This window comes from Balearica regulorum, chromosome 6 (genome assembly GCF_011004875.1).
Source record: "Balearica regulorum gibbericeps isolate bBalReg1 chromosome 6, bBalReg1.pri, whole genome shotgun sequence".
Lineage (NCBI taxonomy): Eukaryota > Metazoa > Chordata > Aves > Gruiformes > Gruidae > Balearica > Balearica regulorum.
This window is the reverse complement of record NC_046189.1, coordinates 39453801-39466164: the sequence shown is the minus strand read 5'-3', so window position 1 is coordinate 39466164 and position 12364 is coordinate 39453801. Positions and strand designations below refer to the sequence as shown.

At 39.3% G+C, this 12364-nt stretch overlaps 1 long non-coding RNA gene across 1 annotated transcript; it reads left to right on the top strand.

Annotated features, from left to right (window-relative positions):
* Positions 1–4888: 4888 nt before the first annotated feature.
* Positions 4889–12003, top strand: LOC142602283 (uncharacterized). Its single transcript, XR_012835948.1, has 3 exons — positions 4889–5026; positions 6138–6239; positions 11793–12003. It is a non-coding gene; the product is annotated as an uncharacterized LOC142602283 (long non-coding RNA).
* The last annotated feature ends 361 nt before the right edge of the window (positions 12004–12364 follow it).

The following is a 12364-nucleotide window of genomic DNA, read 5'->3' as shown; positions in this document are numbered from 1 at the left end:
TAAACATATTATTTGACCAAACTGATACCGTAAGGGGACTCTCTGCTTATCAAAATTCTTTCTGCTGGGAATGGGCCATCTCAGAGCTTTCAAACAACTGCCCTGATTTGTCACTGTCCCACAGTGGCTCGACCTAACCCTCACTCCAGAGCCACACTGGTAAGCACTCCTACATCCCAGCCTCCAAACACCAACCGTAAAAGCCAGGCAGCATGAAACAATAATCCCTTGAAGAGTATTAATATGGAGCAGATGGGTATTTCATACTGTTGGTGAGAGGGTTTCTCCATCTGGGCATCCTCATTTTAAATGTATGCGCTGATGTGCTCATAAATTCGGATCCTCGGAGGATGACAGAAAACATCACTCGGAGTTGTATCAAAGTATAGAGAACATACATAGTTCCTCCAAATGGTTGTTTGTACTCTGGTTCTCTGCATTCATTGTCCTGCGATGAAAGGAAATTCATGGGCAATTTATATGCTCTGCCAATATTTCTCATCTTTTTCCAGGCTGGTGATCCTTTTTCAGAGAAACTACCAATATTTAAGAATAATGATAATGTTAACTTATTTTTCTAGGAAAGTGGCGTTTGAACCAGTTTGGGGTGTAACAAGGGTGTCACGAATAAAGTCTCTATGGGTGTGGGTGGCTGTGCTCTGGGAGAATTGGAAAACACAGACTGGACCTTGGCATAGAGAATGGTGCATGGGAGAAATGAGTTAACATTGGTCTAGATTGCAGTGACAATTTAAAACCCCTGGCAAAGACCTTGACTACCTTTCTTTGGTCCTTCCAGATTAGTAACCAATGGTTGCTTAAGAATAGCTGCTTTGTAAAATTTATTTCCCTGGAGGGATCAGTGCATTTCTGTTGACACAGGGCTGAGCTGAAGCTCTAGCTTCGTATAAAAGTTCTTGCTGTTTGATTCCTGAAAATATAGTGAAGAGATTTCTGTTCAGTAGAAAGAATTGTAAGCAACTCAAATGCTGTATAACACTGAAGATGTATGCCTTGTGTGCATAACATTATTCATCAGAGAAGGTTACAAACCCAGGTCTTTAAAAAGGTGTTGCTTTTTCTGCTCACAGTACACATCTAAACATGCCCGGCAAAGAGGTAGACACAGAAATTAGTTGGAGAGACTGACTAGGTAGTCCATGTTCCTTTGCTCCATCAAATGATCTCAGAGATCCTTTGAGTTTTATAAGCAAGGGAAGGCAGAAACTGTTGGAGGCAAACTGATATTTCCTTAGCTGGAGTGAAGCCTAAGGTCTTGGGTTGGTGGCATTTGACCATGTGCCAGAAGAGAGAAAGCAGTGTGTTAGTGGGGCAATCTGAACCTCACTGTGGAGGAGATAATCAGAGAAGACTGCCTAAAGTGACAGGTATTTACCCAAAAGGGTACAGACGGATACAAGCATCTGAGCTGCTAGACTTGAAGGATCTTCAGTCTAAAAAAACAAAAGTATGGTGTTAGCAAAGTACAGTGCCTGAACAGATGTAACTTACTCATAAAAAGAAGTGCCTGTAGGCTTTCTTCTCACCAAAGCCAGAAATGACTTCTAGCCCTGAACAGATCTCCGCTGTGACTATTGGAATTTTTAAATGAATTTTCTCTGCCTCTCTTTTGTTGCATTTCTTTAATTGAACAGTTATATGAACTTATTTCTGACAAGATCTGAAGAGAAACAATAGTTTTAATGTAGATATTGCCAAACATTAATGGAACGTTAATTTCCTTAATTTCGTATAGGTGAGTATTTGCATGAAAAGACAGATTTGAAGAGATACACCAGTTAGGGAATGGGACCATGTCATGTTTGCCTCGTCCAGTAATATCTGGGTGAGGTAGCTTGAGTTGTCAGTGTTGAATTTTGACAATGAACTTCCTGGGAACAAACTCCAATAATTGATTAAAAATAAACTAATGAATAAATATATCTGATCCAATGAAAAGGAAAATAAATATTTTATTCAGGAGTTATTCACCTGGATTTACCCAGACTCTTCCTACCCAGACTTCTAGAATAAAAGTAAGAATGTCTGAGTCCTTTCTCTACTATTTGTTCCTAATGAGCTCAGAGGAGACCCACAACCCCCTGAACAAACCATAATCAAACAGAACATGCTGTGATGGAAGTTGTACCCAAATCTGAATGGATTTAGAGCTCACTAAAGGAAGTTCAGAGGATCTACTACCACGCTTTCTGACATATAAATATGATGCAAAAATACGTGAGGGGAAAAAATTCCCTTGTTTCTTTAGAGGCTTGTGAAAAGTATCCACCTGTATGGAAAAATTCAGCTTTCGTGGTCTTCTCATAGGGATACCACAATGTTGATGAGCCAGAGCTTCCTCGTCACTTGACATGGAGTGCAATAAATTGCATCAGTTGCCTTCCTAATACATTGTTTGTTAACTTCATTCTTAAGAAAACAGGTAAAAAAATCAATAAAATGATTCATAATGAAACTAAAACTCAGTGTTTCAATATGAAAGCGAAGCAATCAGAAATACACTATTGAACTAAAGCTGTATTTATTTAAATGCGGTCTTAATATTGGAAGATTCTTGATAAAACTAGAATAACAATCGCATCATGAAGACCCAAAGGTCTTTGGGAGAGTAAGTAGTAATAATATGCTTTATGATGTTCAGTATATAGGATTCTTCTTTAATGTATTTTTAAAGTTAATTTAATGATTATGACAATTATAGAGATTGGATGAATCCATTCAAAGAATAGCTATTAACCAACTAGAGTAACAAAAGTTTTATTGCATCTTTTTGTCAATGTGCATGGTTCTTGCCAGGACAAGGCCACCACCATCAAGGACAATGCATTACTAATGCTCTGTCCACCATAACAAAAGTGAAAACTGGTATATCAGAAACAATTAATTTGGCAATTTTAGACAATAACTTCACATGTGTAATTAATACTACTTGGAAGTAGCAGAAAGCACTGAAAGTCTTACTGAAGTAAGAGCTGTGAGTTGCACGTACTTTTGTTTTCTGTTGGATCAGACCTCCGTCTATGGCACCATTTTGTCCAGCACTGCCCACTGCAGTTGAGGCGCGTACTCACACCGGATTGTGCAAATACCTGTCCTTTGGGGCTGCTGAGACCACAAGCCCATGTCAGATAGCCTCACCAGTAATTACCAGATGGTAATGACGTTCAGTCAGAACCAAACTGTGCCACATTCAAATTGGTGACCTAAAGGTGAAAAGCTTTGATTCCCATTAATAACACTTTGAGCCTCTCTGACCTCCAGGATGTGATTAAAAGCCTGTTAAATTCACTCAGTAGCTTTGGATCATATTGTTTGCATTTCACGTTATTATTGTATATTTTTTGATAATCTAATTATATTATTTGATTAAAGCGTAAGTATTTTTCTGTTTTGTGTTCAAGAATGCATTGTATTAAGAACTCTTTTCACCTAGGAAATATCTTTTTGTTTTGCTCTCTTTTTCTCAGCGGGTGAACTAACTGCTTTCCTTTGTCTAGTTACTCAAAATAACAAACGTCAAAGCTTGGAAACTGGTAATTTAGCAATTTTAGACAATCGCCTCATAACCACGTTTTAGTACACCTTTGAAGCGGTAGAAGTTCAAAGGCTTTCAAAAGACGACTATTGCTTTGCCTGTTGCTATGACTCATTTGAAGTAATTGGTCCTGTCTGATGTATGTTTTGAACTGAGGAAGTAGTGCTTTATTACCACAATCAGATACAGGTTTTTAGCTGAGGAAGTGGAGTTTTCCTCACAGATGTAGATGTCTGCTTGATAAGGCAGAAAACAGACAGATGTGCCTTTCTGCACTGAGGAAGAGGTGTGGAGAAGGAGCAAACACAAGAGCTGAGAAAATTCCATGAAGCTACATGAGAGCGGTTTTGGAAACCTTCCCAGTAAGAAAATTTCTCACAAGCAAGGAAACTCGCTTTTTTAGAGAGATAAATACTTAAATTCTTATATATCATACAAATATGCCTATCAAAGGTTTTTCAAGTGCTTAGACTGTAGCTAAAAATCAAATGTAGGACTCTGAAGGTATTTTAAAACAATATTTCACCTACTTTTAAGCAAATCAACACAATGAGTCTCATTATCATTAGTTTCTCATAAATGTATGCTCACTCCCAATTCTAAAAGTTGGGGGTTTTAAGTTCGATATGATAAAGTGTCGTTCACGTTGCATATTAAGTTGGTTTCAGAATAACATGGTGGAAGATTAAAAACCAGAATTTATGTCTACTTCTTATCAGTGGATAATGCATGAGGTACTGTAAGGAAGTACCTCTCTATTCTAAATATTCTACTAAAATTAGAAAAAGAAACGTCCCACAAGAACCACATTTATGCTCTCAGATATGCATAAGAGCATCCCGCAAAGCTGGAGGGTGTCTCCGCTCCCCAACGGCGAGGTGCTGAGTTGTTACCCCAGCCTGAGGCTCACCAGCTCCTGAAGTCAGAAGCTTTGTGCTCAAATGTGCTGGAACGCAGTCCATCCATGTGTGCCACAGATATGAGAGCAAGAGTAGTTTTTGGCACTGGGAGGGCTTTTCTCTTTCAATCCCCTTTAGAATTACTCCCACTGGCTGTGGTGGATCTGCATCGTTCTCACCGGGGTCCCCTCATAACTTAAAACGTGTCTCCATATCCAGGGGACAATTCAGTACTGGTCTCCTTCTCTCGGTCTTCCCAGAACCAATGATGGTCCTGGTGGTGTACACATCCATGCTTATTTGTGACTGAGAAAGATATATTTCCCCGCATACACACGTAGAGAAATCCTGAGGAGGAGTCTCTGCTTCCTCTGCTGCATTGCAGAGGTCAGAGAAAAACAGTCAAACTCTGAAATTTAATGGTGATGGAGAACATCCATTTCAGGTTTTGAGTGGTGTCCAGAGCAGATTAAGGGAAGACAGACTCATATTTCAAAGGCAGAGGAGACCATGGATATGCTGGTGTGTGCTGTGGAGGGGAAAGTTGGTACATTAAGACCAGTAGATTCAGGTAGTTTTTAGCACCTTTATTTTCTCTTGGGTGGTGACAGAGTACAGAAGCGGCTGAGTCCAGTCAGCTTCAATACAACAATTCCTTTTATCAGTTTTATGATACCGAGTTTATTTAATATCACATGATACAAAGTCAATGTCTGTTAGAAAAGTCTGGGTGACTGCTAAGCTAATGAATGCGCTGCCTGACGTGCTGTACCGCCTCTGCGCCCGTGGGTGTGTACCCACGCCTCCGCATCAACCGGCATTTTTCCCTTCCCTTCTTGGCTCCAGCTGCTTTGACCAAAGGACACCTTCACAAATCAAACAGATGTGCAAGGTTTTCTGGCGATAAAAGCAACAAGTTTTGCAACAGGAAAAAATACAAGAAGAAAATGTGTGTGAGCGCAGATCTAGAAGGAAGACACAAAATCTGGGCTGAATCTGATGTCCACCGCAGTCAGTGCAAGGTTGCCTTTTTAATCTTTATGAGATTTGGCCCAGTCCCTAGGTTTAGTGTTCATCTCGGCTATTGTAATAAGCTGTTTGTGCTCAGTCTGTATTTTGCCTGCTCATATACTCAGATATAAATATTTGAAGATCTTTCCTCCTTTAAATTAATTTTCAGTTTTGTAGTAGATCAATGGTAAAGGAACAAAACGATCATAGTAGAGATTGTGGAGAGATGGGCACTGATAGCTTTGATGATGTCTCCAGCATTTTTTGACTGTTGAAAACATCACATTTCCATTTAATCTAACGCAACTGGGTCTGATCTCATCCCCCGTTTGTGCCCATCAGAAGGCTGTCACACATTTTGATACAATAAGAATATTCTTAGGATCACTGAAATTGCCGAATCAGGTTATGCCGATAGTGGGTTAACCCAGTATCCTGCCCTCTGTTATAGTTACCGCCATGTACAAGCAGGGAAACCTCCTGGCTACGGAGAAATGGTGGCTGTTTCTTCTTTTTATACTTTGTGTGTTGTAAAGATATTTAATAGACATACAAGAGTTTAATTTTTTTAAAGGGTTTTTTTTCTTTTTTCTTTTTTTTTTTTTAATTTAAACACTTTGGCTCAGTGATGGTTTTGGTACAGAAATGGATTAAGTTCATTTTTTATCTAGGAGAGGACCATGAAGATGGTTAAACAGGCAGAAGTGAAGCAGTTTGGCAGAGTTATTTCAGAAGCTCCAGTTACAGTTTACCCTCATTTCACCTGGCAAGACGTGAGTATCCTTTGAAAAGAAAAACCTCACCAATAACTTATGAAGTAAGTCAGTGAAAAAACCCCTTGGCCTCTGCCAACCCCAACAAACTGGAATATTAATAAAAAATGGAATTTTACCCTTTCTACAGAATAAGCTCAACATCCGGATCTGGACATAGTACCTACCAGCACTCCCCTAAGCCAGCAGGGATCCTTGTATTATAAAAATAGAATCACATTTCAGGCTTGAGTATGTTACACAGCAACAGTTCCTGTTGAGAGCATCTCCCAGCTCAATGATTTAAAAAGAAAAAAGCCTATGTGCTGATTAATGGAAAGGCCTGGATATACTGGTGGATCTGGAAAGCATCTCGTAATGTTTGACAGACAAGATGTTTCTTATTCTGATGGGATTTGATCATTGTTTATGAAATTATGTGAGTGACATAGCATCACTTCAAATGCACTGTTATTTTTATACTAGCATTACAGCTGGTCTAATAATTTGGACAATAAAGTTAGTTATTTTGGCAATAACTCATCAAATTTATCCAGAGTTCTTATCAACATTTTCATTTATTAATATTCCTTGTCAGAATTCTTATCAATATTTTTCCACATTTGTTTTTCTTTAAAAAATTCTCTGAATTAAACCTGTATTAAACTTGTATTAATGCAAAACAAAGTAGTTGATTTATTTGAAATGGTGACATCATTTTACTCCAGTCTGTAGAGGTTTACACTTTGCTTCAATTTAAGTGTCCCCACTGACTTCAACAATAATATTTCTAGCTTAGCATGTGCCTGTTTAAAATATATATAGCCCATCAATTTTTTATTTCCATCTCCACACGTACATTTACCTGTCCTTGGGCACGTGAGAGCAGACATGTGTAATCCTCATTTTCCCATGCTTGTTTCTCCTCTTTGTCTTTTCCATCTCCACATTAGTTACTAGTTAGCTAATGTAATTAAAACTTTCTGAAGACATTTGAGAGAAATATTTGCAATAGCTATCTTATTAATGAAAAATGTGATTCAAGGAAAACATAAAAAGAGTAATACAAGGAAATGAAAATTGTTAAGAATTGTAATAACCTATCTCAAAATTTTTTTTTTTTGGGGGGGGGGAACCCAGCCAAATTAGAACAAGCTCTCTAATACCCGGATGGGTGAGTAACATACTTTTGCTGTGAAGGGAGAATGCAAACCTGTCCTGAAACAGAACAAGAGGTGGGTTTCAAAACCCAGAGATCAAGAGCAGGCTACTAGCAGCAGCAATTTAAACTGCAAGGAAAGTTGAGGACCCACCTGGAGAAAGCAGGCGAAGACCTGCCCTTCCTGAAATAATTATCAGCACAGGCAAATGAAGATACTGTGGGGATGAATGGACCATTGCAGGCTGAACATGATCGATTCTATGTGGAGAGTTAATAATTTATCATTAAGGAATAAACTGAAAAGGAATTTATTCTGTCGGTTCATGCAGTGGGAATAAAAGGAGGAGATATTTGTTTAGTCCTGTTTTTACACCAATAAAATTTGGATTAATTTACAACAGCAGTGAAATGGAGATGTCTGATCCATAAAGGACGGCCAGGCAAAGAGGGAACCATGGAGCAAATATAATTGTCTCGAAAGCTGTGGTATAATAGGAACGAGCCTGGCAGAGCTTCCCCATCTGCCTTCCTTGAGCCACTGTGTTAAGCCCAGCCCTTGCTTCTATCACTGTGTAAAATCCTCACCAGAGCTCACTCAGAAAGAACTAGATGTAAATATATATCTTCAGCTGAAATATAGCAGAAGTTGTACAAACCCCAGCATGCTAACATCTGTCACAGCTACTTTACATTAAGATTTTCAGAAACTTGTGTTACAGCTCAGCCATCAGATTTGATTTTCCTATCACCTTGAACACCTAAAAAGATTTTGGAGGCATATATATATATATATATATTATTTTTTTTTAAAGCATGTATTTAAATTTAAAGTGATGTAAGTCTTGTTGGTTGAGTCCTGATCTAGCTCATACTTAAGCATGTGCTAAACTTCACTCACATAAACCACCCCAGAACTGACAGTAAGGCTTCAGAATGCCATTTTGTGCCTCTGAATATCGAAAAATGTGGCTGGTTTAAAAATATCCATCAGGCTAACCAGCACAGCACAATGCAAAGTATGTCAGTCCACTGACAAAGAGCCAAATGCAGGAAAAATGTATGTAGAGCATCACTTTCAGTGAGCAAGGATGACAGTCAGAAGGACTAATATCATTCATGACGTTGCTCATATATAAAAAAATCTGTATCGCTCTCGCTTGTGCCACTGGTCTCGGGATGATGTCTGTGCCACACAGCTCTTCCTTGGTGATGCGATAGATGTAACAGCAGGGGACGGAGCTGAAATATAGGAAGCAACTATGAGCAATACCCATAGGTAAAAATCATGAAAAAATATTCAGCAGTTACAGTTTCTTCAGTCTATCAGCTACATAAAAGGCATTTAAAAAAGAAGTCTAAATACATATTTAACCAATTGACCAGAATGGCACTGAAGGAGTTTTAACATATTTTGAAAAATTGCCTAAATACATATTTACCCAATAGACTGGAACAGCTCCTTCAGAGTCTCTCTGGTCTCTTGGGTACGTAATACGTGTTTTTAAAAGCTGCCTGACTATATATTTACCCAACAGACCAGAACAGCTATTAAGTAAATAATACACATTATATAACTGTCAATGGATTTTTTTTTCATTCCTTTTAAAAAATAATATTAAAAAATGTAAAGAAGATACAAAATTAAATATAAGGTATTTATTAAGCTTGTGAAAGGTCTGGAATCTGAAGTTGGTGTACATATGTCACATCGTAGAAATATCTCAGATCACTAGTGTGCTTTTGTGTGTGTGTGTATGTGTTTAAAGTACAGGGCATTGTCAAGTACATCAGAGCCCGAGGTGCTTAATATAGAAGATAGAACAGCAGTTGGGAGTTGGAAAGGTCTGGCAGAAGAGAGGGGGGGGGAAAGGGAAGCTATGAATCATAAATTCCCAGGAAGGATGGGTAAATCAAGCAGTTAATTTTGAGAAAGCCTAAAGATAGTGCATGAAATGCTGGAAAAAAGAAAAAAAAAAAAAAAAAAAGAGGAAAGAGTGTTGGCATCATGGCATCTGAGACCTGTGTATCAATACTTCAGTATACTATATGGAGGGACTGTGTAGCCGAGTACAAATTGTGCTCTCCCCTCCATACTTGCCTTAAGTGAAAATCATCGGTCCCATCGGTCCCTTTCTACTATGCAGTCTTAGAATGATATAGCAATCAGGATGATTTTTCATTGGATCTTCGTATATGTTTTAAACCATGACATTAATTACAATTGATAATGAATTCTGATTTTCCCCCGTAAAATAATTCACTTCTGAAATCAAATTCATTAACATTTATTGATTTCTTTCTGATTCAAACGTGTTTTGGACTGTTTTGAAATCACAGGGGAGTGAATCTGTCTTGCTCTTACTCTTTCTCTGTCCTACAACACAGTGAAGGAAACGCAACAGAAAGTCTGAGAGAGAAATAACATTCGTCTTTGAAAGCAACGCTGTCACTTCTGTATTTACTTTTTTTTCTAAGTTTGAAAGCTCTCAGTGGGTGAGAAAGCAAGGAAGCCTTCTCACACTTTGCACAGATCTCCAAGTTGGCAAAGGATGAAAAATGGCCAGGAAGTGATGGAAAGCGGTGAATGGAAATTTTACTACAGGCAGATTTTTCTCCATAGACAAAGTTTCTAGTTCCTGGCCAGGCCTCATTTTTCAGTGAAATTCCTCTGCCATCCATACAAAGTGAAAATACCGCATTAGCTGGTTGGTCAGCAGGCACAGACGTGTTGGCACAAGGCACGACACAGTCCATACCAGATAGCAGAGGTCCCACAAACGTGTTGGATTAGTGGGCTAATCCCTCCAGGTGAGAAGCTGAGCAAACTTGCCCGGGTGAATCACCCTCCTGCGCGGCTTTTACAGCTTCCAGTACACGTCTACAAGAGCTGTTGTGCGCAGGGGAGGTAGCACTGGTGAGGAAAATATGACAGTGAAAGAGGAGCTTCAGGACACTTCACCTCTATTTTTACTTCAGCTTTGATAGCCGAGCCCATAAAAGAAGTGCTTAACAACTGCTGCTCATCAGTTCAGTATCACTGATGATGCAGCCAGCAAGAGACTTTTGGCTATTTTGCTATTTTACCTCATTAAACCCTTAACTATACCAGCCAAAGCTCACCTCTTCATTTATTTAATGAGCTACTGAATGTCATTAATAAGATAACCCTGGATAGCATGTGGCTGCTCTCAACCAAGACCCCACTGTCAATGCTGATACCATGGCTGGACCCTAAGCCAAGGCCTGGTTTTCCCAGAGGACCAAGGGTCTTCACACACCATGTACCACCACTGCAAGCTGCCTGGCCATGGTCCACCCCGACGCATCCTCCCGTGCCCTGGATCAGGCTGGGGCTATGTTTCCCCACCACCTATGACTTTTGTTTGGAAGGGTCACATCAAGGAGATTGCAGTATGAGACCTCTGGAAAATGATCCAAATACCACCTTCTGTTGTCCAGAGCCCATTATCTTATTTTGTATATGTCACTAAACAACCAGCAGCTATTTTTTCCATCACTACCACCTTCATCTAGTTTTTGACTTGAAAGCTGATGGATGAAAGCATCTATAGCCCATTACTATGCCTGTGCTCTTCCCATTTCCCTAGCTTTTTAAGTAAGAGTCCGCTATGCTAGAAACAGTACATTGAAGGTAGCGTTAATCAGTGAGTCTATCTGATCCAGAAAGTTTAGAATAAATATATATCTATATCTCGCTATGTATTTGTTAAAGTAGGGCATTACTTTTGTTGTATCATTTCCAAACTCGCTCTTCACTATTTAGCAGCCTTCCTGCAAGACACAAAATCCATTGTGTAATAATTTCTAGCAGACTGCAGGAGTGTAAAAGTAGACAGTGTTTCCTTCAAAAATGGAATCATCTTTCACAGATGTAGATGTGTACTTGTTATGCCAAGATGAGACAGATGTGGCTCTATTCACTCAGGGACAGGTGCGGAGGAAGAAGAGATAAAACATTTGTAGAAAGTGTAAGCAACTGCATCGCTGTTGTTAAATAAATAAACATTCTGCCAAAAAAAAAAAAAAATTATTTGCTTATTTTTTCCAGAATGTTTATTTTAAGCTGCAGCTTAGCTGTGATTTATTCAGATTTATGTTCCTGTATCAATTTAAATTTGTAATATGCATTTTATATATAAACATCTGTTTGTCTGTAATCAGGGGAAGGTACGCTGGCACACATGAAGAGCACATATGCACGTACATACGTATGTACACATAGAGATTACATACAAAATAGACTCAAAGGCACATGCACACAGACTAATCAGGTGAAGAATTTATTAATATAGTGAGTCTTTGTGCGTGTATGCGAAGGGGGTGGGAGGGAGAAGAGAAGCAGATGCTGTGTTGCCTATCAAGGATTAAGCTAATTCAACTCTACATAGCAGGACCAAAGTTGATGACCGTACAAAAACCTAATTGCCCTTTGACCGCTTGGACACTAACAGGAAACCTCCATACAAAGACTTCCACGGATATCCTTGGGGAAAAGGGTAAAATGGTTTGGACCAGATGAAAGATTTTTAAACTGGACAAAAGTTGGCTCCTGAAATCAGAGCCCAGGAGCAGCTGGGGAAGAGGGTCTGCAGCAGAGCAGACTGATGGTGGGGGTCACCACGGACAAGGAGCACAACGTGGAACGGGATAAGGAGGTGCTTCAGGTGTTGATGGGTTTGTTATATTTACTACTGCTTTCTATTTGTTGGTTTTGTTTTGTTTTCTTTTCTTCTGTTAGTCTTTCTTCAGTCCAAGCTCCCTGTGAATTTGCCACAGAAAGGGTCAAACCCAGAATACACCTGGCAGCGCTGTGACTTGCTTAGCCGGTCAAGGTGGGAACGCACTGCAGGGACATCCCCAGAGAAAAGCAAAAGCCACCTCAATGACAGGATGATGGGCAGATCACAACAGCAGCTTGTCCTCTAACCACAATAAATCACCATGCATGGGCTGTAGACAGCAG